General features: G+C 48.4%; 1 protein-coding gene across 6 annotated transcripts in view; it reads left to right on the plus strand.

The window, feature by feature from the left end:
- The window catches only part of LOC146817560 (uncharacterized), a 170973-nt gene that overhangs the window by 23774 nt on the left and 119867 nt on the right, over positions 1–27332 (plus strand). For 2 of the 6 annotated variants that reach the window (XR_014963012.1, XR_014963008.1), the window contains exon 1: positions 1587–2090. The exons of 3 other annotated variants lie outside the window; for them this stretch is intronic. The gene's annotated coding sequence lies outside the window, so the exon portion shown is untranslated. Of the gene's footprint in view, positions 1–1586; positions 2103–27332 lie in introns of those variants that run through there. One more of the 6 variants, XR_014963009.1, reaches the window with a different exon arrangement.

Raw genomic sequence — 27332 nt, forward strand, 5'->3', positions numbered from 1 at the left:
GTGAGCAGTGTGAGCAGCGCACATCGATGTGCCTACTCTCACTGCAGTCTGAAAAAAAATGGACCACCTGTGCCAGGGCACAAAACAGAGCCCGCTAGAGACCTGGTTTGAGGCCCCCTTTAAAAAACTGCTTATGCTCAGCACTGGTGAGACCCGGCCCACTTAAAGCCCTGATCATACCTACTATTGACTTTGCAAATCCTCTGAATGCCTTTCTCTTTCTGTCCCTCTCTTACCAATTTCTCCATTACTTCATTATTGTCATGGCGTGTGTATCTAAATTGCAAATCTGCCTAAAGCCCCCTAACATGTGTGGAAATGCACCGTCTTTTCAGTTTTGTAACCAAAAGTTTGGAGTGATATTTGGCGCTGCGCACAAGCGCGGTCTGGTTCCTGGCACACATAGCCATGGCTGCAGCGCACATAGACCCTACACTGCCGCACACAGAGGAAAAAAATTAGAGGGAACATTGGTCATAACCACTCTACATAACACTGTTACCGATTTAGACACAAAAACCTGAATATGCAAATTTCACTAGATGAATAAAGTGACGTACCAAACCTGCCAACTGACAGGGTGCCACCTTGTATCATACGCATTCGTCTTTCTTCACATGGTAACCAGAATTTTAAAGCCAAAAACTGGGACATTTCACTAAAATAGAAGAAGGACTACAAGTTTACTTCAAGCAAGCCCATAGAATGACAGCGCTCCTCAGCAAAGAATTACAGAACAGGCAATAAGAACATAAATATAATGCAACTTTTAAACCCAGTAGTTTGCCTGTGAATTAAATTGCTTTCTTGAAACAACAGATAACTATCCCTGCTTTATAAAACCTAAAAAAGAACTTCCTGCCGTTTTCAGTCGACCCTCTCTAAAAACGGGGACATGACCGGGAATTTCCTGAAATCTGCCAGGACAGCTGTTGTAAAACCGGGACCGTCCTGGTAAAACTGGGATGCCTGGTAACCCTATCCCTTCACATGGTCACCTGGTGAGGAGTTGAAAGCACAGGGTAGCAGGGAGAACGAGCTGAAAACCACTGTTTTCAGTGGATTTCCTGATCGTTTTCGGAGGCTATAAGAAGCCAATGTCCAATAAAAGGTGTAAAAACACCTCAAGACATCAGCGACAGCCTCAGTGACCCTTTTTTTGTGGGGAGGTGGTGGGCAGAGTGCCTCTTAGATAGCTCTCAGCACCAGGCCCCTCCCCCTCCTAACACGGAGAAGTGATTTTATAAGTTGACCGGTATGATACAGCCATAGAGACAAGTGAAGTAACTAATGATGAGGCCTAACACTTCTATTGCCTTTCATTGCAAATGTGTTCTGAATAGATTGTGGTGCAATTATGCAATACAAATAGTTAGGAAATTGAAACTTACAGATGTCATAGTAGAGACCCCCAAAGTTTATGAAAATGAGGTAACTATTTTAGTAAAATGGTTTTTAAGAATACATTATTGGGGGCCGACAAAGCTAGCCTCAGGAAACCACCGGCAACCGTGAGGAGGGGGAGCTAGGGACTGCAAGCCCCAGCACCCTTTGCGCCAGGAGGCGCCGTCAATGCATTCCCGCGCCCGAAGGCGCACATAACCATCTTGCGGCTCCCGCAGCACGGGGGCCGCCAATGCCAGCCACAGGAAACCACCGGCAACCGTGAGGAGGGGGAGCAAGGGACTGCAAGCCCCAGCACCTTTTGCGCCAGGAGGCGCCGTCACTCTTTTCCCGCGCCTGGAGGCGTACATAATCATCTCGCGGCTCCCGCAGCGTGGGGGCCGCCAACGCCAGCCACAGGAAACCACCGGCAACCGTGAGGAGGGGGAGCAAGGGACTGCATGCCCCAGCACCCTTTGCTCCAGGAGGCGCAGTCACTGCCTTCCCACGGCCGGAGGTGCACATAAACATCTTGCGGCTCCCGCAGTGCTGTGCCCGGGCCAGGCTGGTTAAGGCAGGGAAGGGCTATCCCCGTTTGCTCAGGGGCCGAAGGTCTTGAACATTGGTCAAACATTGAAATTACTGCTGAGAACAAGCTGGATAACATTCCTAAACCTTGAACTGAACCGAAAAGAACAGCTAAGGCGGTGAGATTTTTGGTACAACTAACTCTTCTTTTTTGTACCTGGTTGTCTGATTGTTGCTGAACTTTTCACATTGCCTGGTGGCAGAAAAGACTTGTAAGTGGCGGGAGATAATAGCAGGACATTGCAATTTTAAGTTTTTTAACGGTTCAGCTAAATGGTGCTTTACTTTAATATTGTACTGAATATTTCAACTTTAACTGTTGTGAACATTTAGTGACAAATAGTGCTGTTTTCTTAACCTGTTCTTCTTATAACTTCTTTTTAAATTCTGAGGTTTTTAAAGCTCTTGCTCGTTTAGTGGATCCTAGCCCTTTTTAACCTGTTCTTCTTATAACTTCTTTTTAAATTCTGAGGTTTTTAAAGCTCGTGCTCGTTTAGTGGATCATAGCCCTCTGTTTTTGCACCAGGCACTTTGATCCCAAACCCCTAGCCCCTAAAGTCATTGCACTTGGCACTTTGCCCCTGCACCTTGCATATGCACTTTTTGCTTCTTGCACCTTGCACTTTCCCATTGTGCGCTTCTCTCTATAGCTAAACGAGGGTATGTCATTGTATAAAAGGAGCAATAGAAATGGCAAAGCGCAAAATGCAAAAAATAGTGGTCAACCCTCCCCCCCCCCTCATGCACTACCATTGACTCCTACTCAGTGCGCGCAGTTAGTGCAATTAATGTCAAAATTGACAGAGCGGAACGCCGCCTATCTCTCGGAGCAGGTATGGTGACAGAAGGGATGGAGAGTGAAGTTAGAGGAGTAGCTCAGCAGGAGAATGCTCATTCAAGGGAATCTCCTTATAACAAGCAACCAGGCACCCCAAAGACAACATAAAGTATTGCTAACCCTGGTACTGAACCACATATACAGACTGATACATTACGTTTACATTCCCCTACCCGTTCTCCCACTCCAAAAAGAAAAAGAGGCTGCAAAAAATGCCAGGTAAAGGCAGTAATAAAAACAATAAAGGACCACTGCAGAATATAATAGTCCAGCCCTGTGATGTGCCTCCTGAACAAGAGTCCTCAATAAACTCACATGCCACACAAATTGTAGGTCTTGTAGCATTAAAGATAGAAGACTTGCTAAAAACCCTTCTATAACACACTAGACAACCTGAATGGAGAAATAGTTAAGATTAATGGCATACTAAGTAAACTAGGTAATAGTGTAAGGGAAAGGGCGAGTGTTGCAACGGGGAGCCCCATTGAACAGCCCCCCAGGTAACAGCTGCCACCACTAAGGTTACAAGTATTTCAACTGGCAGTAATTTAGGCTATGGATCCCAAGAAAGAGTAACTTCGGGGAGTAAAGATGGTTGTAATGAGTTGGGAACTCATCTCCCATCAAGGCAACTCCAGATTAATCAACCACACCCTACAAGAGGAGATAGATATGAGCAGAATCAGCCAACTACTAATTATACTAATCAAGGAGGTTACTGAGAGTAGAGCTGGTTTCTATATAAATTTACCCCCAAAATGCTGTCTGTACATGGCAGTCATGGTTAATGTGCCCCAGTTACACCTGGACCAAAGGGAATCGGACCATACCCTGAAAAACAAAGTGGTCCACTGGCTAGATAAGAACTGTGGCTACCCAGTGGGATGACTGCACTATCATTAATTTTAGAAGCCCCAGTTGGGCAAAGAATACTCTAGAAAGAGCAGTTGTTCCACCACTATGCGATCACAATATGTCCTTATTACCCCTTGGATTTTTTAATAGACATTTAGGACCTATAACCAATTGGAGAGTTGATAGGGGGCTACCTAGGTTGAACCCTGTAGGGCCCCAATATTCACTATCAGTGCCTAATAGATACTAAGCCCTGAGTACACTGGAAGAAAACAACTGACATAATGTCGCCTGTCCACCCAACGTGGAGTCTGGCCACAATGGAGAAGGGTTAACGGGAGCTGGAGTTGTAAATACCATTAGTGACTATGCCTACTGTCCCGTTACATGTAATAAGTTCTCATGAAGAGACGTCACAAACAAAGAGGGATGATGATATCATATGTGAACACCTGGATGATAATACAGGGACTTTGCCAGTAAATGGATACACAATAGTCACGTGGAATATAGCTGGCCTATTAAGTAAGAAAGACTCACTAGGTTGGATAGACTTCATTGATAAACACAATATAGTCTGTTTACAAGAAACTTGGTGCGCTGACCAAGTGCATATTGAAGGGTTTACCTCATATGGTTTATTGGCACTACCCTCCCCTGCAGGTAGAGCCAAAAGGTGGGCTCCTAATCCTTATGTCAAATAAACTCCCTGTTGTTGTTAAAAGAGTGTTTAAAATAGGAGAACACTCACAGATTTTGTGGCTGTGTTGTAAAGACGGGAGTACATGCTTCTGGTCAATTTCTACAATAATATTTTTGATTCTACCCACAGTAATGCAGAATTTGAACTGCAAAAGGGGCTTGATAATGTTATAGGAGTGATGGACACTTATTTTGCAATTATATGGGTTGGGGATTTTAATAGGAAAATATGTCCATTATCTATGACCAAATCCTGCGGGTACAAGAGCGATGCAGGGGATGACTGTATACATTTTACACACAACAACTATGGAGGAGCCTTAAATATATTGATGGCAAAAATACGACCTTGACTTGTTACAATGTGCATGCGATCCCAACGGTGATGTGATACCAACCTTTACTGGCAGGAATGCAAACTCCGTGATTGATCATGTGTTAATCTCTACGAGTATTGTACAAATGTGTCCTACACCAAGAATTGCACAGTTGTTACTAAGCGATCATAACTGCATTATAATGCCAATACTGGTATGGGGTAACAAATTAGCATCTCTACAAACTGTTATTGGTAACATTGACCCGTTTAGACCAAATGGAACCCAAATAAAGTGGGAGGGGGTAGACTCGAACAAAGTTTTATACTATATTGTTACAAAATGTGGGACAGAGATTTCGTATTGTCTTAATGCAGATGTTAACCCCACCTTGTTGCTAACCAATTTTAGTAAAATTCATAGCACTATTGAAGAGATATTGACAGCCCCTCATAGGGATAAAACTATACAAAACAGGGGATGGTTCAAGCATACATGTATTCAAGCTTCTAAGCAACTAAAACAGGCTCTCAGTACTAGACCTAGGAATATAGAGTTAATCAAGACTTTAAGATTTAACTATAAATTAGTCTTCACAAAGAGGAAAAGAGAGCTCCAAGAGCAAGCGTGGGACAAATTGTCCGCGGCAGCGGATACAACCAATAATAAGCTTTTCAGGGAAACTGTTAATTCACCTTTCCTAAACAATTATTGTTTCCTGGAATTATTGTCTCACGTTAGCAGCGAAGAATGGGTGTTACATTTCTCTGGTATTTTTAACCCACCTGATTGTGATGCTTTTAGCCCCCACAGTCCACTACATTGTAAGTGGCCAGTAATATCCTTAAACATTACTCTCGATGAGGTCAGGGCAGGATTAAATGGTAGTGATGGAGGAAAAGCCCCAGGCCCTGACGGGGTCCCTATAGATATTTATAAAACAGTACCAGATCTATGGGGCCCCATACTTTCATAGAGTTTTGAACCTAGCAGTGACTGAGGGCACACCACCTACATTGGGTCAATATGTTATTGTCCCAATCTATAAACAAGCATTGGCATAGCCAATAGGTCTCGCCTTTGGGACCTTATAAGTGGACTACTGTTAACAAATAGGCAGTAGCCGCTTGTGAAAAAATAAATAACATATGCAAAAGTAGGCGGCCCCCTAAGGCACAGGGGAGCCCGAAGCCCAGAAGTTGTTGGAATCTTAGAGCCCCTTGTGACATGCATCTGTGAGCCAGGAATGAGTGACACATGCTATAAACATGGGCTAGGATCGGCTGAAATATGCTGCAGGTGGTGTGTCAGGTACAGGGGAACATAGTTGCCCAAACCGACTAATACAAGTCAAAATGCACATAAAAAAAGACATCTGCAAGTTTATTCCCTTTCAACGAAAAAGTTTTAAATTCCATATATGTTCGTGCAGTGCAGCTCTTATCTGACTGCGTACTAATGACCCCAAGGAGGTTGTTTGAAGCGCAAGAGGCTCGCGATCAATTCATTTAAGAGCCTTGCACTTAAATTCCCTTGTGTAAACGTGCATTTTGTGCAGCGCCAACATGTGCGCACTCTTTTAGTGCAGCGCTTCCTAATCACATCTAATGAAAATGCCAAGCTCTTTCGTTAATAAAAAAGTGAAAACATAACGCATCTTCATTAGGGTAATTGACTGCTGTGCTCAAGACGCCTTTAAATTGAAAAGGCAGTCTATTTTAATAGTGCGGTTTAAGAGCTTATTACATACTGTAACCAAATACGCAGGCACTAATAGCGAGGCGCCCAGGATAGCATGGGGGACCGGAGTTTAGCTGATGCGCCTGTATTATTGTCAACCTATAGAAAAAGTACATTCCTACAACAGGAACTCCCTGCACTTGAGATGTGCAAAGCAATCGCTCACCATCAAATATATTATAAGGGAGATCCCGCCAAAAAGCTGTGCACGAGCCGAGCAGCGAATACACAAGCAGGAGGAAACAATAAACAAGGGCCACGTGGCCGCCAAAGCGACTGCGCTAATTGAAAGCAGATGGCACCCTGCGCGCCACCGCGGCTCGCTCCTGCAAGCAGCTACAAAATGTGGGATGAAAAAGTACAACTGGAATGTATACTAAATGCCCTGGTATGCCACATTCTTTTGATGCCCAATTAATACCAAACAGCTCTCCCAAGGCCTAAAAGTATTCTAGCATTCTGTTAAGGAGAACCCTGAGCAATATTTAACACATCGTCAAAGCAACCGAACAACAAAACCTAGCATTGTTATTTGGTAGTACGGCTCAGTCCAGGCATGCACGAGAGTGGAGGCTGAGCCTTCTATGTGACAGGACAGATGGGAATCCACCAAGGAGACATCTGAGCCCCAGCGGCTAGTGAGCAGATGCCTATGAAGCGCTCGCTGCAATTTGAGCTGAATCATGAGCCAAAACTTCTTGGCCAGGAAAAAAAACATCAAAACTGTGCTGCCTTCGATCTTTGATTTAAACAAAATTTGCTTTCTGATAACAACTGACATGCCTCTTGGATAGCCATTTCTAGTTTTAGCACCTTAAAAGTAAATTCAAATAAATCCACATGCTTGACTTTACAGCAATGTTTATGATAACCATCTCTGGTGGCTCTGGGCATACCCGCAGCCAGGGAACCAGCTGAGTACAGACGAAGAAGTGCAATAAAGAACAAGCAGGCGGAAACAACAAACAAGGGCCACGCGGCCGCGAAAGTGAAAGCGACCACGCTAATTGGAAACAGATGGCACCCTGCGCGCTGCCGCTGCTCTCTCTCGCAAGCTTGAGGCCGTGTTTTCTAAAAGTCTGGAGTGATTCCAAGATGCCCTCTCCTAGAGCAGCGAATACGCGCTGCGCTAGGCTCGACCTAAAAAGGGAATAATTCGGAGGCTACAAATTGCCGCCCCATTTCACTTCTAGACTCATCGTTAAAAGTGATGAGCAGGGCGTGGCTTGCTGCCGTTCACGATGGCCGCAGCCTAAAGGAGCTCCGGGGACAGAGTTGCTTCCCCGAACAATCCGCCACATAATCCGCGCACAAATCGCACCCTGAAGACCACCAACTCGGACCGGAAACACCGGAGTCCCGATCGGTGTACCCTCTGGGCGTGAGCCGCCGCCGTAGCGCCAGTGAGAATCGGAAGACGTAGGGCGGCCTAGATGTGCAGTTGGAGCCGGGGACTGACCTGAATGTCAGAGCCAGTGGACGGAGCTCGACTGTCGGTTTGAGGGGTGCCGTCGGCGGACTCAGCGGCCACTACTAACGGCGGCGGACGACGAACTGATCTCCCTCCGATTCCCCCCTCCCCCCCCCCCCCCGCGACACAGGCTATTGTTCAAGCAGCGGCGCGGCTGTGGAGCCAGGCGGTCTTGTTGCCGGCTGCTGCTGGAATCTGCGGTGGGTCACTGCCCGCCCGGGACCGACTCTGGTCCGAGCTCCGGGAACAGCTGACGGTGAGGAGCGGACCGCGGGGGAGAGGTGTGCACGCCCGCCCAGTGCTGGGTGAGGACTGGAGAGCCCGGCGGGGACCAGGCCCTCCACTACCAGGGAGCTCCATCTGCAAATGCTCATTCTCTGAGGGACACAGCCCCAACTACCCTGAACCTCCTAATGGGAGCCACCCAAATGATCGTGGGCTCTGAACGACAGCACCAGGTGAAAACGGTGCGGCCCAGGGCAGCCTTCCGCCGCCATTACTAGAACCACGCTGGGGGACGCTGGCGCCTGGAGGAGCTGACCAAATTGGCACCTGGAGCCGGTTGTAGACCTGCCCCACTGCACTGGGGATTATTGGATGGGCTCATTGCTACCTATGTGCGGACTGCTTACATACCAGGGGTGGCTGGTGGTGATCGATCGGCTGAGTGTGGTGGCCCCCGGGACCCGCGTGTTTGTGGACGGTGTGGCCCTCTGCCTCAACGCATATCAGGTGACTCCACAGCGGGAAACCCGACAGGCCGCGCGGGGAAGGAAAAACCCTGCGGCTGGCGGCGGCGACTACCGACCGAGGTAGAGTTCCCCAAGCAAATATGGGGGGCAGGGGCCCGCGCGCGAACACCCAGGGCAAACTGGACAAATATGCCTACGCAAAGGAATCACCGGCCCTGCCGGACCTCAGAGACTCGCAAGAAAAAGCGCCGGACAACGGGGGAGAGAATAAAGTAACGCTCAATGACATTATGGCCACTCTCACTCATTGCTTCAAAAAGTTAACCACCTGAAGGCCGAAAATAATATAATGGCGGCGAAGCTGGACGACCAGGAAGGGCGCTCTCGCCGAAATAACGTCCGAATTACGGGCATTCCCGAGAGTGAGGGGGGCCTGGCCATGGACCTATATGTTGAGGAACTCATTAAGACAAGACTCCAGCCGAGGGGGCTATCCATCTTTTTCTCAGTTGAAAGGGTGCACAGGGTGCCAGGCGGCAGGCCTAAGCCAGGGGTGCCTCCCAGGCCTGTACTGGCCCGAATTTTCAATTTCCGTGACCGGGATGCCATACTGCAAACAGCGAGAGTGGCCCCGCCGCTTCTCATCCAAAACTCTGTGGTCTCCTTTTTTCCGGACTTCACAGCTGCAGTTACCAAACGTCGCAGGAGCTTCTTGGAGATCAAAAAGGATCTTTGGCGCAGAGAAATGACCTATTCCATGCTATTCCCAGCGCAGCTGCGAGTCGAGCCGATGGAAAAACTTGTTTTTTGATCATCCTGAAGAGGCCATGACTGGCTCGAGGGGTGGCGGCGAATGGACGGACACAAGCGGTCGGAGAGGCACCAGCAGTAGCGACGTGTGGAGGAAGACCCCAGGGATCACGGACGAGCGCGGAAAGAAGACAACACGCACAGGTTGGAGGTTGAGGACTGACAGAGGGGACCATGGCTCACACGGATAACGCAGATCGGCAAGGACAGAATCAGAGGGGAGATAATAGCGAAGTAATGGACACTCCACCGGATGATATCCGATTCTTGTGATCGTCCACATCTGATGGGAGGGTGGGCCGGGATCCACACATGTAGGACCTGCACGGCAGCTGCAGTAAGGTCTGAAAGAACAATGGTCTTCAAGGAGGGGATAGACTACGGCGTTCCTCGGACTTCTCACCCCCGAAACGCAAGTACTGATACAGGGATTGGGTATGAAGCGCTCTGCAAAGTTGGGGTGGCGGGTAGATTTAAGTCCGTCTAGCAGGGAGGCAGGGAGGGGGGTGGAGGGTGGAGGGTATGGGTACGTTGTTATGGTTAGGTTTTCTTTTGTTAGCATTTTATGCGCAGGCACTCAGGTATGACACATTTTCAAATGAGGGTTGGGAATGGCACTGCTCATGTGAATCCGTTCTAATGATTACACATTCCAACGATTATGGCGACACCACACTCGCAGCCAGCTGAGCGAGGGCGGATCTCTACCACACAGGTGAAGTCCCTATCACTAATTACGTGGAATGTACACGGCCTCGGGGATCAAATTAAAAGAGGTTTGGTATTGCAATGTCTTAAACGAAGTTCCCCGGCTGTGGTTCTGTTACAGGAGACGCACCTCATTGGTACTGCATGTCGGGCGTTAGACAGGTGGGTGCAGGATGGTTGCCCACTCGGAGTTCTCGTCGGGGTCCAGAGGGGTGGGTATTTTAGTATGAAAACAGTCACCACTCATAATACATAGAACAAAGACTGACGCGGGCGGCCGCTTTGCGGCTCTGGTGGGTCAGTGGGAAGGACACCCTATCAATATAGTATCAGTATATGTTCCCCCGGCGCTACTGGCAGTTACGCTTCTGGCCCTTAGTGACTTCCTCCTCGATCTCCCGGAGGGAGAACTACTGATTGGGGGAGACTTTAATGCCGTGGTGGATGGGGCTGTGGACCGACACCCTGTGAGCGGGCGGACTTCGGGAGTATCACACTTAGGGAGCCTTATGAAGGCACTAGGGCTTACAGACGTCTGGCGGCATCGACATCCCATGGCACGCCAATTTACTTTTCAATCAGGGGTACATAACAGCTTGTCTAGAATAGACTACTTTCTCGCATCCCCAGAAAGCCTCAAACATGTGGACACAATTGAAATTCGACCTAGAGGTATTTCAGACCATTCACCAATTATCTTAACGTACACGTATCACCTGGGGGGACGGCGGCAAATTTTCCCATACCCCCTGGATACTTACGGGTTCCCAAGATCATGAAATCTATGCTCACCACGACACAACACTACTTCCAAGAAAATGTTGCGTCTGTCCACTCTCCGACCAACCTATGGGAGGCCTATAAGACCGTACTCAGAGGGCAGGCCATCTCCTCTATAACAGGATATAGGCGAGAACAGTAGCGGGAACTCACTGCTATAGAATCAGAACTACAGAAGGCTGACGCTCAACATTCTCAAAATCCAACTCCCGCCACGACCCAAAACTTACGCCTTCAACAGCAACTGCATAGGGACCATCTGGGGGAGGTGACTAAACTCAGACTTTCGGCTACGAGACATAAGATATACGAGACCGGCGATAAAGCCGGGAAGCTTCTGGCGTGGCTCGATAAAAGGGAGCGTGACAGAAAGTGGATAGCGCAGCTTCAAACGAGAGATAATTTAAAAGAAACAGACCCACGTGCCATAGTACACATGCTGGCACAACATTTCCAGCAGGTGTACACATCGCTGTCGGAAATGTCAGTGGAAGAGGCATTGACCTATTTCAAGGATATTGCAATGCCCAAACGTACACCGGAAATGGCCCTTACACTAGAGGCGGACCTGACGACCGACGAGCTACAGGCGGCAATTGGCTCCTTACAATCTGGGAAAGCACTAGGACCTAATGGTATCCCCGTGGAACTTTACAAAAGGCTGGTGGGGACAGTGGCCCCACACCTGCTAAATATGTGCTGCGACAGTCTGAAGACAGGCGAACTCCCGCAGGATCAGCGCCTGGCCACAGTGGTGACGATTCCGAAACCCGGGAACCCCCCGGAAGACTGTGCTTCATACCGCCCCATTTCCTTAATCAATGCTGAAGCTAAAATACTAGCAAAGGTCCTTGCGCTCAGGCTTACTCCACACCTCACAACCCTGGTTCACCCGGACCAGTCCAGATTTATGCCTAATAGGAACACAGCACTGAACTTGAGATGTTTGCACGGATTGATGGCCCGCATACCTTATATTCAAGAGCCAGTAGTAATTCTGTCATTGGACGCCCGTATGGCATCCGATATGGTGGAATGGCCCTTCTTGTTCGCGGTACTGGCGCATTTGGGCTTTGGCCCAAAGTTCTGTGCATGGGTACGTCTTCTCTACACAAAGCTGCTGGCCCACTTGGCGGCTAATGGGCATATATCCCATGACTTCCCACTGTCCCGGGGCACGCGTCAAGGCTGCTCGCTGTCGCTGTTATTGTTTGCGCTGGTACTGGAATCACTAGCGGCATGGATCAAGTGGAAGCCCATGATCCGAGGCCTGAGCTGGACGGCAGAATAGGAAGACCGCATCTCGCTGTATGCGGATGACGTTTTACTTTATTTGACCTCTCCTAGGCGATCCATACTGATACTCCTAAATATATGTGACCAGTTTGGTCGGGCATCAGGCTACACTATAAATTGGTCCAAGTCGATACTTTTTGTGCTCCAGGGCCCGCCACCGCAACTTCCAGAGGACTGCCCACTGCAGGTCTCGGTGGACGCATTCAAGTATCTAGGTATTTACATCACGGCGGACCCTGACAAATTTGTTAAAAAAAATCTCATGCCTCCCCTGGAACGTTTAAAAAGAGATGCTACTCATTGGGGGGCGCTGCCCCTGACACTGTTGGGGAAGGCAGCGCTTTTTAAAATGATGGCGCTGCCTCGATTCTTGTATGCACACGAAAATACGCCGTACTCCGTGCCACCTACTTATTTAAAAAAAATTGCGGCTCAGGTTTCCGGGCTGCTGTGGGGAAAATAACCTGCACGCATAGCACAGCGCAAGCTAACTAAAGGGTGGTACGACGAAGGCATCGCACTGCCCGACATACAGCTGTATTACTGGGCGGCCCAATTGAGAGTGATCAATCAGTGGCTCCACGCTCCACAGGCGGATCCCGCTTTCAAGGCAGATAGACATGGGCTTGGGGTTGATGGCATGATGTCTGCACTTTATAACAGGAAGCGTACACCAGTGCTACTCGGACCCACAAGGCAGACTGTCAACTTACGGCATGAAGCACATGCTAAATTAGGATGGAAGGGAACGATAACCCAACTCACCCCTTTGTGGGTTACGCAGCGGCTCTGTGAATTGTGGCATTGCAAGGGCTTTGACAAGTGGGACGCAGTTGGAATATCAACGGTGGGCGATATGTGGCATAAGGGGGGAGTCACTACATTTGAACACCTTCAAGCGCAATATGAACTGGTGCCCTCTGAGAGCTTTAGATACCTGCAGATAAGGCATGCGTTGCAGGCGGCCCTGCCACCTGGCACAGAGGTTCCCGAGGCTACCCCTATGGAGGATAGGCTATTGACAGACTGTATGTATAAGCGGGCCACTTCCCTTACATACCGAAAACTAGTGAACAATTTACCGGACCCTCACGTGGCCCTCAGGGAAAAATGGTCCCGGGATGTGGGTGTTTTCGAAGACTCCGAATGGCGGGAGGTGTTGGCCTCTCCGCGGGAGGTGGAGATACCCTCGAGACTTAAACTAATGCAGCTCAAAATTTTACATAGAACCTATTACACAAGATACACTCTCCACAAAATAGGGTCAGCACCGCACCTGTACTGCTTGAGGCGATGTGGGGAGGAGGGTACTTTCTTTCATACTGTGTGGGAATGCCCCAGGATAATGGAGTACTGGGTAAAAGTGATGAGGACCATATCACAGACGGTGGAGGTGTCATTAGTTCCCGAACCTAGGAGATGTATACTAAATGTATGGGAGCCGAACGATCTTTCACGCCCATCACAGGAATGGGCCACACTGGGGATAATGATGGCGAAGCGCAACCTCGCACAAAAGTGGGGTGTAAGAGAGTCGCCATCGCTCACCGCCTGGTGTGGGGATCTTGATGCTGCCATGGTGGCCGAAAAAGCAGTATTTATCAATCGAGGCTGCCCTAAGAAATGGAGCAAGGTTTGGGGGGCTTGGAATAAGTACAGGGGATACATCTGTGACACACCAGAAATAAGGGCGGAGGGGGAATCTGACAATGAAAATGACGGGGAGTTGGGAATGTAATACATGGACTGTTGTCTTTTGTTGTGATATGTGTAATACTCATACGCCAATTATCGTAAAATGACAGATGTTTGGATATAATGCTCTCAATATTTGGACAAAATACCCGATTTATTTGTGCCCTGACGACAACCATAATAAGAAGTTTATTAAAAATAAAAAAAAGTGATGAGCAGAGTTTTATTGGTAAGACTGGAGGAGTGGGTCACCGAGAATGAGATTTTTTTTTTTTTTTTTTTTTTTTTTGGGAAAACTTTTATTGACATTGCAAATAAAGACAAGTATGGGCCTACAACCCTCGGGGCCGGCCGCTAAGCAATGAAAACAACAGCAAACAGATTTTAATCACATGTAGCACCTCGGGAAGCAGATTTTCCATGCTAGTATTCTCTTGTCCACCGAATAGCCCAAGAGGGGAACCAGGATATAAAAGGTTTTCATTTTACAATAAGGGATAGAAGGATCAGGTGCCAATCAAGTTCTCAGCAGCGAAAAAGGCAGGCAGAATAATGAACGTCAACAATAAATGGCAAGCTATAAAGTCACTGGCGCAGAAACAGAAGGTTCAGGATGTGGAGGAATATCACGAGCCGTGTGCGCCTGCAGTCTCCTGCCCTAGGACCCAGAAAACCCCACTGAAATGAGGCACAAATGAAAAAACAATGATTGGCCACGAAGGACACCTACCGCACTGACCCCAGAAAAAGACAAAGAAGAGTAAGAAAAGAAAAAGGAGGCCATAGAAACAAAGTAAAGGACTAAAGAAGCCCCTCCCCCACCCCCCCACCCTGCACCTCTGCAGATGACTACGCCCCCCCCCCCGCAGCGTGCCTGTCGCCCCAGAACCAGACCCGAAATATAGAAGAAACAAAGAAAAAGGGGAAAGAGAGGAAACCCCCCCTAACAGAAAAGGGGGAGAGAGAAATAATAAACTGGAGGAGGGCCTTCAACCATGCCCCCGGCTTCTCCCTCCCGCACAATATATTCCTCCCCAGCGCAAACAGTAAACAGCAAAAATTCGGCCACATCTAAGAGAAATGGGGAGCATTATGCACTGGCTACACTATTAGGTACGTCGTGAAAGCACACAACCCCCCAGCCCGCCCGCCTATTAATTGACCACCTCGGAAGGATCAACCTTATCCTTGGCCACTCTTTGCGAATCCTCCAGTACATACCCATCGACCCACCATCATGTCCAAAGTTACAAGGAAGAGGAGCGTCCAGAGAAGACTAGGAAGGGACACACACATGTGGGGAGGACGTTTCGAAACATCAGCACAGTCATCGTCATGGAAGATCACCTTTCCCAGTACTGCCCCAGGGCCCGCGCCGCACACAAGGTCCAGGAAGGAGAAATCGGCCAGAGCAGGCGATCGTTGCGTGAAGATTGCCTGGGTCGCCGGAGGCCGCGCATGGGACAAAGTCACCACCGTCTGCTCAAGTCCAAAACCTCCGAAACAGACCGACCCCACAGCCAGCCGACCACACGCTGCCACAGTGTCCAAAGTTTCCATCCGTCCCTTATCCACAGAGGCGGTCACGGTACTTTCCTCCTGTGGAAGGTGAGACAGAGCCTTATGTACCTGGGGACAGGCAGACCGCAACTTTTCCGACGCTGACGCAATACCATCCAGCTTCCTCCCCAATACCAGGGCGCCGTGGACCAGGGTGGAATGAAGGGCTCCGAGAGCATCTAGAAGGTCACCGTACCCCAGCACGGTCCCCCGCGCTCGCTCCGCCACGCTCCTTTGCGCCACACACTACCAATCTTGCTGTGACCCAGTGTACAGGATGACAGAGTCCATCCCATCAAGATGGCCGCAGGGCAGGGCCATCCCAGATGGGGACCGGGTCTCAGGCACGGGCGCAGCAAGTTCCATATCCCTGCAAACAAAGGTCCGGAGGCAGGCCAAATGTGTATACAGTGTGCGGCCACAGGCAACAGTCGTTCTCCCCCTGGGCCAGTGTCCGCGAAAACCGGGAGCAGCCCGCGCAAATCGGGACGAGCCACAGGCCGCGTCCGATCAGTTCACTGGCGAGGGCCCAGGCGATCGCCGATAAACCCCTGGAATCGTCACCCCGGGTATGCACCCGTCACGCTACTCTCGGTGATAGGAGCGACCACTGCGAGATTCAGGCCAATATTCGCGCCGCTTCGGCAGTCCGACTCCACCCGGTCACCAATGGCCGCTGTTGTTGAACTGCCACCCGGCCATGTTGTCCACCCGAGGTCCCGGCCCCAGGGCTGCACAGGCCGCCAACTTCAAATAAGCATTTCTCGGGCGGTACCGCTGCTGGAAGCTTCAGGATCACACGATCGGTTGCCGCTCTCGATCACCAACACGGGCATGTAGCGCAGGCTGAGGATCACATGCAGGATATCTGTGCGGGATGTGGAGGTTCACGGAGCCGGGAGCCTACGCTGCCGTCCCGGTCGCCATCTTGGCTCCTCCCCCCGAGAATGAGATTTTATCATCCGCGCAGTATGGTTTTAGAAGAGGGCTAGGAACAACAGAGCAATGTATTAATTTAGAGCTTTTAATAGGTAAATACGTGTGCAAAACAAGGGAGCCTGTATTTATGTTTTGCAGACCTCATTAGTGCTCTTGATCTCGTTGACCATTCTATACTTTGGACAGTCTTGCTTAACCTTGGTGCCACAGAATCTGTTTGATCTGCATTCCGTCCATTAAATGTGTGTCTTTTACTTTCTCGTCCTAAGTGCGCCGGGTATGCCTAGACGTAGGTCCCGGGCTCACTGTGCCACTGGATTCAAGATATCCTGGCTGAAGAGGGGTGAAACCCCGAAACCGGTCCTAGGATGCTTGTTTCCGGTCCAGGGAGGACCTAGCTTGGCAGTTCGGGCTGGACTGTTCCCATGAGGCACAGGGTCAAGACTGATTTGCATATGGCCAGGTCTAAACTGGGGTGGCATAGTGAGCAAAAAAATGATGGATTTAACCCAGATCTCTTGACTGGGGGTGAATGTTTTGATTTGTTCTGTATTCCATCCATCAATTGTGTGTCTTTTGCTTTCTCGAGGTAAAGTAGGTAGCACCTCACTCTCTATTTGTGGTAGTGTGGTCGAGCAGTAAGATTTAATCAGAGGACAGTGTTAAGCATTTGTTGTACACACTCAGTCAGCAAATGTTTTCACACACTCAAAGACTGACTTTCAGACCAATTGTTTTTGCATAAAAATATTCTTTTAGTTATTTTATTTTCTCGAACCAAGCAAATCTGGCACAGGTAAGCAATAAATACTTTATAGTAATAATGTAGTTGTAACACAGTTTGGATCGCAATTGTAAATGTACTTTGATTTGATTACAGTAGTGTTACTGATATTGCCATGTTTTTCAGAATACAGTACATATACTTTGTATAGAATTTTTAGTGAAATGACCAGTAGATTACTTTTCTTACACAGTGCAGTATACCTGGATACTGCACTGGGACATTTCCTGTAAATAGGTGAGTAAAAGCGTTTTTGTTATTTAGTACAGTTGTAAAAGGTTTTCATAGATTTTCCAACTCCACAGTTAAAAACTTCACATAGAAAAACAGTCAATGTTTTCCTATGGAGGAAAATAGTGTTATCGGTTCAAAAGTAAGTACTTTGTTGTGGGAGTTGGTATTCTGGGGTTAGACTCAGGGGTCCCCCAGGGTCAAGGATGCACTCTTGTTAAACCCTCAGCAGCACTAGGGCGGCAAAGTGCTGAGGCCCAATGTTATCCAATGGGGGATAGGGGGCCTCCAGTTGGTGGCTGCTGACGAGCAGGCCAGTGTGTTGTGGGAGCAAAGCTCCTGGACTTAAGCTCAGGGCAAAGGGGGGTTTAGGCCAGCACAAAAGATGCACCCTCAGAGGCACTGGGGCGGCCAGGTGCAGAGTGCTGTTTTAACGTTGTGTGCCCTGTAGCTTTCAATGTGGAGTTTCCAGTTTGCAAACACACTGCAGGCTCGGGGACGAAGGTCCTCTGGGTGCGACCACCACTTGGAGAGGTATGTTGGGGAGTCGGTAGGCTCCGTCGGTTGGGCCACCCATGGCCGTGTGGTGTTGGGTGCAGGGGTGCCTTTTAGTGTCGGTTCATCTTACCAGCTCCTGGTCGCGGTTGGGGGGACCTTCCAGTTTGAGGCTGCAGGCGTCAGCTGGAGGCTTGAGACAGGTCAGCAGTCACCGGATCTCAGGTCAGGATCACCGGGGAGACCTCCTCTTGGTGTTGGGCCACTCGAACTCGGGCCGTGAGCGTCGGGTGCAAAGTGGTGCGGACCCAGGATCCTTGCGGAGCTGGAGTCTGTTGTTTGAACAAATCCAGTGTTCACAGGAGACCGAGTCATTGGGATTGAAGGCAGACAGGTCCTCTGGGTTTCTTGAAGTTGCTGGCTGCAGGACACACCGTGATTTCGCTCGAGCAGGTTTGAGGTGGGGACAGGCTTGTAGAGCTGCTGCCAAGTCAGTGGACGTCCTCCTCTTGTTAGCTTCAGCACGGGTGTTCGGTTCTTCTTCATTTCTTCTTGTAGTTTCTTGTCTGAAGAAGCAAGATTCAGGGGTGCCACTAAATACTAGATTTAGGGGTGTTACAGGTAGGTAAAAGGTTGGGACCAATGGGTCCCTTCCCTGTGGTGGGTACGCCCCCCTATTATGCCACCCTCCAGTGGGAGGGGGGCATAAGCCTTTCTGTGGTTGGCTGGGTCCCCCATCTGCAAGATGGCGGGGACTGAGAGTTGTGCTTCACTTCGCCTCCCCACCTGATGGGTGGAGTTGGCAGAGGTGGCCACACCTCTCTTCCTCACTTGTTTTTCCCGCTATTTCATCCGTCCAAAGTGGGGGTCAGAACCAGTGGGGACCAGTTGCTTAAAGCAGCAAGTGGCTTGGGGGGAAAACTCACAAAGGCGGCAAGCCTTTGAAGCTTCCCCTTCGTGGACCCTTCCCATCCTGGCGGAGGAGCCTTGGCACCTCGTCACAGGATGTGCATTGTTTCAGGCCCCAGAGAGCAGCAGGCTCTCAACCCAGGGGTCTAGAAACATGTCTGGTGGTGGCAGCTGAAAGCAGCCACTCAGCTTGGACACTAATGGCAGGTCATTTTTCAGGGGCTATCTCTCAGATGCCCTCTGTGTGCTTTTTTCATTCAAGCCCTCACTGGCATCAGTGTGGGTTTAATGTGCTGAGAAGTTTGATACCAAACATCTCAGTTTTCAGTGTAGTCATTATGGTGCTGAGGAGTTTGTAATGACAAGCTCCCAGCACCATATACTCTTAATGGCAGCACTGCACTTAAAATGTCTAAGAATAGACTTAGACAATGTAGGGGTACAGGGCTCATGCACCTGTACCCTCACCACTGGTATAGGGTACCCAGCTAGAGGGCTGACTGATCTCTGCCAGGGCAGTGGGTTGTAGGCATGCCACATAGGGATGTGTGCCATGTCAACTCTTCACTTTGTTCTGCACCAAGACACGCAGCCTGCAAAGGAAGTGTGTGGGTGTAAATGTACAGGACCTCTAAGGGTGGCACAATAAGTGCTGCAGCATTAGAGGCCTTCCCTGATCACAGTGCCCTGGGTACCTGTGGTACCATTTACCAGGGGCTGACCTGTGGCCATAGATGCCAATTGAGTTTTGTTTTCTATGCAGTTTTAGGTAAAGAACATAGGCCCTGGGTACGTGATTGGCAGGTGCTCAGGACACACTCAGTCAAAGCACATCAGCAGTTCAGCAAAACGTGGGGGCTACCATGAAGAAAGAGGGCAATTTATAACAGGCGAGCACTAAAGAGTGGGCTTCACTTCCCCTCCCCTATCGGAGGGGTGCGGTTGGCAGAGGTAGGTACACCTTCAGGGCTGTGCTAATTTTTCCCGCCTGTCTTCCCGCCGAGAAGGAGGGGAGACAGGAAGGGGGCCTGCTCCTGATAGCAGGAGAGGCTGGGGGTTGCATTACAAAGGCGGCAAGGCCTTTGAAGCTCCTGTGCAATAGATGGCTGTTCCTGGTCTGGGGGAGATGTTGCCACCTCCACCCAGGAAAGACCTTGTTGCTGGGCTCAGGGAGTGAAGGCTTCCACACCAGGGGTCTAGAAATATGTCTCGTGGTGGCAGGCTGATGTGCACCAGTCAGGGAACCCACCTAAGGCTGGTCGTTTCATCAGGAGGCATCTCTAAGATTCCCTCTGAGTGCAATTTTCATTTAATCCCACACTGGCATCAGTGTGGGTTTAATGTCCTGAGAAGTTTGATACCAAACTTTCCAGTTTTCAGTAAAGCCATTATGGTGCTGCGGAGTTCATAATGACAAATACCCAGCACCATATTCTCTTAATGGCATTGCTGCACTTACTATGTCTAAGAATTGATCTATACACTGTAGGGGTACAGGGCTCATGCACCTGTACCCTCACCACTGGTATAATGCACCCAGCTAATGCGGTGGCTGAACTATGCTAGGGCAGTGAGTTTTAGGCATGGCACACAGGGATGTGTTCCATGTCGACTCTTCACATTGTTCAGCACTAAGACACGCAGCCTGCAAAGGAAGTGTGTGAGTGTAAATGTACAGGACCTCTAAGGGTGGCACAATAAGTGCTGCAGCCATTAGAGGCCTTCCCTGATCACAGTGCCCTGGGTACCTGTAGTACCATTTACCAGGGGCTGACCTGTGGCCATAGATGCCAATTAAGTTTTGTTTTTAATGCAGTTTTAGGTCATGAACATAGGCCCTGGGTACCTGATTGGCAGGTGCCCAGGGCACACTCAGTCAAAGCACATCAGCAGTTCAGCAAAACGTGGGGGCTACCATGCAGAAAGAGGCAATTTCTCACAGGCGGGCACTAAGGAGTGTGAGATGGATTAAGCCACGCCCTATTTACAACACTAAGTTAGCATAAACGAGATCATTGTTAGCAAGCAAGCTTGTTGTTTCTGCTGCGCTGCACACGACACTGTTGTTATGTGTTATTCATTTTAGAAATGCTGACTCGACTTTGCCTTATAGGATAACAAACTGTTGTTTCACATTCTTAACCGTGAAATGTGCCCTTGGTCTGTACATCATGCAAAGAACGCGTCTGGGTCACTAGAAGGTACAGAGTGTTGTGTTTAGATTGATCGTACCACTTGTTAGACATATCATGCATACAGCTGCCAATATCCGAAGGACAAGCGTCTTTAATATTGCAGAACAGTTTGGTTTTACATTCATTCGGACAGAAGAGCTGATGCATGCGAGAGCTGATCCTTTGATGTGATTCTACTAAGCTGATCTATACGGTATGGGGTCCCCCCTGTTAGCCTGAGAGACCTTCTAATAGTCTAATAATAATAATGTATTAGATTCTAGTGAAAGGAGTGTGGCTGTATACCACTGTCATTATTAGTATGATTGCTCCTTTCATTTTATATGGTATTGTAATAATGCTTATGGTTCTGATCTGTACTGTTAGTCTGCTAGTGTTCGCCAAAGTACTGCATCTTAGGACGCGAGGTTTATACAATAAACTCTTTAAACTTTACCGTGTCTGTATTATTAAGTTGTGGACTAACAAATAAGTACGAACAGGTATTTCGGATTCCCACCACTCCTGAGAAATATCTAAGTCGCTTGTTCTGGTTTGTCTATACATTGGGACCACCTAGCTAGATCTAGGTTAACGAATGGGATACTAAGCTAGTCGGATAAGGGGTTCTGGGTTCTGAGGGGAGTTTTCTGGTACACCACAATTCTCTGAGGTCCTGGTCTCCTGCGCATAGTTCTGTGCAAAAGCAGAATCCCTGCAACATGGCGCACCTAACGTTTGGTCTTAAGATCTGAGATGCTTTAGTAGTACTAGTGTTTAGTCCACAACTACCCTCACTCTCGTTTCCGGAAAACTTGAGTGACGGTTTAACCTACCTAGGTTTAGACTAAAGGTTCTATCAAGCTTGAAAATTAAAAAGGTTAAAATTTTTGAGCCCAAGTGCTACTGTGAATATCGTTGTTACTCTTTAAGGTGTCCTTATGGCGGTTAATATTCCCGCTCATAGTAGGGTTCCTCTGCGCGCTCATTTGAGGGCGTATGGGGTAACTGATGACGGGATGGCGTAGTCTTTGTGGTCAGTGCTGATACCACCTACCCATATGAGTTGTTTTACTCATGGGTGACCTTTGAGGAGGTGGATACAGACGATAATTTGTTCCACGAATATACAGCCTCGGCTGTACCTGCGGCTTATGCCCCATATCGGTTTAATGGCGCCCTCCCCCATGAGGTCGTATCGGCGAGAATGGGCCCGTTGTCAATTGCAGGGGCTACATGGCCGGTACTGGCCGGATATACTCCACACCCACGCTACATGACGGTGGCAGTGGGTGATTTACGAAAGCTACACACAGCCCTGATTACGGTCCATAGGGCTTTAGTGCAGTATGTGTCACGCACAGTTCAGGTGGGAGCACCTGCGGTTGCTGGACACGGGGCGGATCACCATCACGCGGTGGTGATTAGCCCTGTTATGGTTAACGCGGTCGTCGGCAAGCGCCCCCTCAGTAAGGATGAATTTCCTTACTGGCTTGCGGAAAGATTTGATCAATTAGAAGCCGTGTTGCCAAACACTACACCTGTGGATAAACACAGGATACTCACCATTACTTTGCCGAAGGACCTGGTCCCTGAACTTGTTGATTGTGACAATTGGGGCAAGGTCTTTGCTGCGACATATTCGAAGTGCTACGGCACTCCGTCTATGGCTGTACTACCCTCCGTCATCAAGAAAGTTCAAGAAAGTCATGGTGCGGAGGCAGCTATTGAGTTGGGATTACGGCTTGTCGACAGTTTCGATGTGGTTTGTTCCATGGTAATGGGCAACCTCAAAGGAGATGCCATGCAGTTCCAAGTTGGTAATATGCTGGAGCTTGTGGCTGATGCCGATAAGCCAAGGGAATTCGCCAAAATTATTGCGAAAGCCTATAGGATGGCTGGACGTAGTGCCTTAGGCGTGAAACCCACCATCAAAATTCCTGATGTAGTGCAGCAAACTAAGGTGAGTTCGTCTACAAAAGACGAAAAGCCCAACTTTCCTAAACAAAGTTGGCATGCCAAAAAACAAGAGAAGCAGCAACAGAAACAGGTTTCTCGTCCTGCCTCACCCGTACAGTCGTATAGTGAACGCACTTATGATTTGCGTGATCGTACTCGTATAAAGTCACCTGATAGATTTCAGGCTTCTGAACAACGCTCTCCTCGTTCTTCACAGGAAACATCGACTTCGCACTCTGGTGGTGGAGACCGTGGGAGAGGACGGGGTGCTCAAGGTCGAGACCAGCCCCGCCAGACTGACGGTAAAGGCAAGCAGGAAGACGCTGCCAGACCACGTCCACCGTTTCAGAAAAAGAAAGTTGCTGCTATCTCCGCGAGATATGCCTCAGATGGTCAGGACACAGCTTCGGAACCTGACATGGGCACTAACACTGCTAGACAGCGCGGCGGAAGTTACAGTAGTGCGGGAAGCATTGCGTCCATTTCTGGAGGCGACAGCAACTGACATTTATATGACAGTTGAAACTGCTGATACTCGCGTAGCCCCCCCGGAAAGATTATTTGAAATAGTCCTTAATATTGAGGGTGACATACAACGCAAAATTAAAGTGTTTTTTTGGGATAATCTTACCACCACATATGATATTCTTTTGGCGGAGAAAGATTGGCCTCCGGCTTTCATTTTGGATGCCCCTAGGGGAGAGGAAGTTATACTTCCTTCCTTTGGGCACGCAGTGCCCACGGAGGAGTCTACTAGGTTAGCCGGGGAGTGGGCGCAGATGCTTGCGCCTGCGTTATATCGTAATCAGGTTGGTTGGGACAAATGTTCTCCCAATCACGAGATTCCATTGCGATCCGATCCCCAGCCTCAACCCCAGTATCCCATGCGTCGCGAGGCTAGACCTCACGTCGCGTCCATCCTTGAACAATTGGAATATCAGGGAGTGATTGAGACATGTGTGTCACCCATGAATAGGGCTCCCGGTTTTATGGTATTTATTTTTTTGCCATTTCCGTCTGTATTTATCCATATTTATTTTTTGGGCTTTTTTTCTGTATTTATCCATATTTATTTTTGCCACAAGCAAAAGGCGACGCTACAGCTAGTATTTTTCCACATTTATTTACACCATACTGCCCCACTGAGAGAAACTCGCACTGCCTTCAGCACAACTCAATTGTGCTGCGACTAAATTCAAATTATGCACTAGACAACAGTAAAATGCGGTCTTAAAAAAAATGAATAACACCCTGGAAAAAGCAAACACTCATAGGGAATGCAAGAATAAGCAAAGCATGTGAACTGTAATCAGAAAAAAACATGGTTACCTTAACGGTTTTAAACTCATTATTCAGAAATCAGTAAGTGATTTTGCCTGAAAAGTTCAAGACATGGCTACAGGACCAGGAAGGGACCCTTTCAATGTCCATTGCTTATATCCTTTCAAAATGTATGCAGTTTGGTTTAAAAAAGACCACATCCCCAAACACAGAGCCGCATTTTATAAGCTAAAATAATTAAAAAGTTGAAAACGATCATATTAAACGTTTCCACTCTACCCATCAACCAGGTATTGCAGTCCCTTTAGGAATGGCGCACTTACCCACCCTGGGAAAACATTGTTGTTCAAAGAAAGAAGATAAAAAGAAAGTAGCGCTTTCACTGGCAAACTCTGTAAAGTGGCGCTAATGTGTGTGGGTGTAAATAACAGTCTGACCTGTCTGCTGTCCACTCTGTATTGCTTTATTTAGGTATTTAACTATTTTTTCTCTCCATTCCGAGGTTTTTCTTTTCAATAGAAAACGGTCAGAAAATGAGGACATTTACAGCCAAAGTGTTCAGCCTTTTTTGGATCAATTTCACAGGGGAACAAATAAAGAAAAGGAGAGGCAAGAGAGAGTACCTTAAGAGCTGCCTCTTGAAATCAGCACGTAAGCAGGAGCGAGACAGAGACAGAAAGAGATGGAGGAATAAAGAGAGGAGGGCAGCCGCCAGAGGCAGATCAGGAGTAGTGGACACGGTCCTTGCCATGAAGGAAAAGAGACAGCGTTTATTTTTTCTTCGTTCTCTGCCCTTCCCAGAACGGCTGAGCCTTCCTGCAGCATAACAAAAGGCAGAGGGCGGGTGGCCTCTGACTCCAGGCAGGTCAAGTGCAGGGCCATTAGGTAGCGCTTTCGCGTGCTAATGGCCCTGCGATAACAGCAGGGAGAGGGGAAATTCTTTTGTCCCCTCGTCCCCCCACCCTTGTCCCCCCACTCCAAAATCTGGGGGGGGATATATCCCCCGCGTCCCCCACACTTCCTACGCCCATGAGGCACACACATATAATTGCAGACTTTTTTCTATCTATTTTACGCGTCCTGACTAATAGGAAAAGTTAATTCATAACACACAGAGTGCTACGACATTTTTCTAATGCTTAAACCACATGAAGTATAGTACGGAGCTGTGCCTGGCTGAAAAAAGCATTTAACCTTTGAGAAGTAATAGCATTAGAAACTCACGTTCAAACAGCTAGAGGCTTTATCAAAAACAAAAGCATGCCCCTCACCAGTAGTAATGAGGCTTTGTTGGTTTTTCACCCCTTCTAGAGTCCCTGCATCGCCACTCCGACTATTGCTGGAAGAATTAGCACGTTACACAATACTGCCTTGTCAGCTCAAACCCAGAGGCATCGGGTTTTTGCTTGCAGGAATCGGGAGGCGGGAGACTAGCGCGGCAACATTTACTCGTATTTTACCGTTTATAAATATAAATACAGACAAAGGAAATATCGATTTCCGTCTGTATTTATATGTATAAATCCGTAAATACGGAAAACCGGGAGCCCTACTCATGAATAATCCTTTATTCACTGTAACGAAGCCTGACGGGTCGTACCGCCTAGTTTTGGATTACCGGCATTTAAACTCGCATTGCCGGACGTTTGCGGTACAAAATACTCATAGTTCGGCTCTCGTAGATAGTCTTGTGAGAAAACGTTTCAAAACTACGCTCGACTTATCAAATGGCTTTTATTGCCATAACCTGGCCCCTCTTAGTTATGAGTGGACAGCATTCACCTCGGGTGGCAAACAAAAATTGTTCAAGAGGCTCCCGATGGGCTATAAAAATAGCCCTGGAGTTTTTGCCGCTCGCGTGGTCTCTCTCTTGGAGATGGTAGACCCGGAAGCATACTCGTATGTTGATGACCTCTATCTGACAGACGACGAGTTGCTTCCACACCTTGCTCGTGTGGATAACATAGTGACTATGTTTGCGGGCTTCGGTTACAAGTTTAACTTTAAGAAGTCACACATTGCTGAATTTACAGTGTTGTTCTTGGGGTACGAACTCAATAATGAAGGTCGAGGCTTGGCACCGCAGTTCCTTGAGAAATGCGCAAACCTTCGTATCCCTACGACACTGAAAAAACTACAATCCTTGCTGGGTTTTCTGAATTTCGGTCGATCCTATATTCCTGATTATGCCCAGCGTATCAAGACGCTTTATGCCTTGATACAACCAACTTATACTAGATCTTGCTGGCTGCCAGAGCACTCGTTGGCATTGTATACTTTGCAAACTGATCTTCTTACAGCTAAATATCTAAAAACACGTGACAACCACACCAACCTGGTCATTAGAATTGTTCCAGGCGCGGAAGGTTTCACGTACTTAACGTTCAATGAGGGTGACACAGTCCCCATTGCTTACAAATCTCATCTGTACACTTCGGCTGAGCTGCGATTTTCCACTGTTGAAAAAGTCTTAACAGCAGTTCAGATGGCGATACTGAAAGAACGAGCACTATCACAGGGAAAACGCATGCTGGTGGTAACACCGTTTCCTGCTCTCGAAGCAGTCACTAAAGCTAGTGTACCAAATTCTAAGGCTTTGCATCCAAGGTGGATACCATAGGTGACCTCCTTAGCTTCGCCTGACGTCGAATACATCTTTGACGCGGCGTTGCAGACTCAAGAAAGTTTGGAGTATGAATTCGTTCATCCTGCTCCTCAGTCATTGCGCCCCATCGAGGAATACCATTGTGTCATATACACTGACGGGTCGGCGCAACCCGCAACTGGATCAAGGCACGCTTATTCAGCGGCTTGCGCAATTGTAGTCGGTACTTTCGTGAATGGAGAGTTCAAATCTGATGCAGTGCATACGCAGTCATTGGGTGATTGTACCGCGCAACTGGCGGAGCTTCGTGCTCTGGTGCTTGCACTTGAGTTTGCTGATCACAGAGTCACTACTCTTATAGTGAGTGACTCTTACTATTGTGTTCAATCTTAAAACGACAATTTGCTTTTTTGGATTATGAATGGATTTCATGATTCCAAAGGTAGCGCGGTGAAACATAAAACGCTTTGGCTCGAGTGTCGGAACTCAAAGGGAGTCTGCCACTTGTGGATATAATTCA

This window comes from Triturus cristatus, chromosome 6 (genome assembly GCF_964204655.1).
Source record: "Triturus cristatus chromosome 6, aTriCri1.1, whole genome shotgun sequence".
NCBI classification, from domain to species: domain Eukaryota; kingdom Metazoa; phylum Chordata; class Amphibia; order Caudata; family Salamandridae; genus Triturus; species Triturus cristatus.